The following is a 2,437-nucleotide window of genomic DNA, read 5'->3' as shown; positions in this document are numbered from 1 at the left end:
TTTTTAGTCATTGTTTGAGTACAAACTTGTGTTTTGAGTTTGACAAAACTGGTCGCCACAAGGAACTATATCTTTGTGTGTGAAAGGTCCTTGTGAAGCCTGTTTTATTCAAGATGTGTGAGTACAGACAGATCAACTGGACAGGAACAAATGTTCTAAGATGAAGTTGATTTTATTCAGACGTCATTCAGGATCTACATCATATTTATCTCCTGTGTTTCCCTATTGTCTTTTACAGACGACCAGCATTGCTGCTAATACCAAGGCAGAACGTGACTCTGATCCTTCCCTCAGGTCACAAACTCCGATGAATGATGCTCCTGGTCAAATTAACTCTCCTCAAGTATGTTAACATTTATCACTAAAGATTCAGGAGTTCACTCTCTCTCATTGTCATGTTTAAGTGGTGTTTTAAGCATATTTAACCTTGTAATGTATTTTTTTTTTAATGTCAAATACTATAATAATGTAAAGGGTTGTTTATACTTTTGCTTCTTGTTTTCAGATTGTGACACAGCTCCAAAATGAAAATGAGATTTTTGAACCAAGACTGAGACGGACTAAAAGTATAATAGTAAGTTGACATTTTGTATTGAGTAGGGTTTTTGCTTGGAGCTGAAATCATAAATCATCAATTACTAAATTAATGATGTATTATCTAATATTATATAATTTAATTATTATGTATTCTACTATAAAATATTAATATATTCTTAGGTGATAAATCATTTGGACTACAGTAGATCAAACATTTCAAGAATTTTGAATCACCTTTATTTTATTTGTTTTTTAATTAATGTTCCCAAACAACTAATTATCACAGCAGTTACCAATTGATGTCTGTTAAATTACTGATCAATTAATTAACTGTGACGTATCTAATCATTATCTTTTTAGATGAAAGACAAAGATCTTGAAGATTCCGATGAACTCTTTGATTCTACACCAGAGAGTTCAGACTACTACTTTACAGATACCACTTCTGAAAGTGACTTTGACTGTGATGCTAATCCTACACCAAACCAGACAAAACTTCAGCTTCTTTATGATCAACTGGATGTTGATGATTCAGGCTCACTGAGCTCCCTTGACTGTGACACAGCAACAACAGAAAAAACCCATCAGCAACAGAAAAAAGCATCTGGAACAGAAAAACCAGGTTCAAGTCAAAAAGCAATAGAAGGTGTAGTTGTTAGTGCGTTCCAAAAAAGAGGTGTTAGTAGAGTGTACAACAAGAGACATTACTGCCTGTATTGCTGTAAGCCTTATGCCAAGGTGGCAAGGCATCTAGAAGGTTCACATGCAAATGAATCTGATGTGGCTAAAGCGCTAAGCTTTCCAAAGAGTTCCAAGGAGAGAAGAAAACAGCTAGATTATATTCGCAAAAGAGGAAACTATGTTCACAATGCTGCTGTAATGGAATCAGGAAAGGGGGAACTAGTGCCATGTAAACGACCCTCCAAAGAAGCACAGGGAAAAGATTTCATGCATTGTGCATACTGTCAAGGACTTTTTGCAAGAAAGGTCCTGTGGCGACATATGCGCACTTGTATGCTTCAACCTCAATCGGTCCCTCTCAAACCAGGAAAAAAACGTGTACAGTCGATGTGTATATACACAGGGCCTGTGCCTTCAAACATGACTAAACAACTATGGGAAGTAATTAGTGTCATGAATCTTGACCCAGTCACAGATTTAATAAAAAAAGACAAACTAATTATTGATGTTGGTCAGCATTTGTTAAACACAGGTGGGCTATCAGCCAAGAATAAACAGTGTGTGCGAGAGAAGATGCGAGAATTGGGAAGGTTAGTTCACAATGCTAGAAGAGTCACCTCCTTAAAAACAATGGAAGATTGTGTAAATCCAAAGAAGTACATGGAGACTGTCAAAGCTGTCAAGTATACATGTGGGTATGAATCTGACAAATTCATGATTCCATCACTTGCAAAGAAGCTTGGGAATTCTCTTCTTCAAGTAAGCAAATTCTTAAAAGCCCAGGGCTTAATGTCTAATAACAAACAACGAGTTAAGAATGCCAGTGAGTTTCAAGACATCCATCAGGAAAAGTGGAACGAAATGATCTTAGACACAGCAATGAGGAATATTAGGGAAGCAAAGTGCAATGTGCCCGCTCTCATACCTTTTTCTGAAGATTTCCAAAAAATGCACACATATCTCAGTCAAGTGCAAGATAAGTGGTACAAATCACTCTCTGAAAGTTCCTCCACTAAAGCCTGGGTGGAGCTGGCAAAGGTTTGTCTAGCCCAGATAATTCTCTTTAACCGGCGCAGGGGAGGAGAGGTGGCGAGCATGCCGTTGTCTGCGTTTTTTTCAAGAGACACTTTTGATCCACATGAGGGTGTGGACTGGGCACTGTCCGAAGTAGAAAAACAGCTCTGCAGACACATCTCAAGGATTATCACCATGGGAAAGT

The sequence above is a fragment of the Carassius gibelio genome, chromosome B5 (assembly GCF_023724105.1).
Source record: "Carassius gibelio isolate Cgi1373 ecotype wild population from Czech Republic chromosome B5, carGib1.2-hapl.c, whole genome shotgun sequence".
NCBI classification, from domain to species: domain Eukaryota; kingdom Metazoa; phylum Chordata; class Actinopteri; order Cypriniformes; family Cyprinidae; genus Carassius; species Carassius gibelio.
This window is presented reverse-complemented; position numbering follows the sequence as displayed.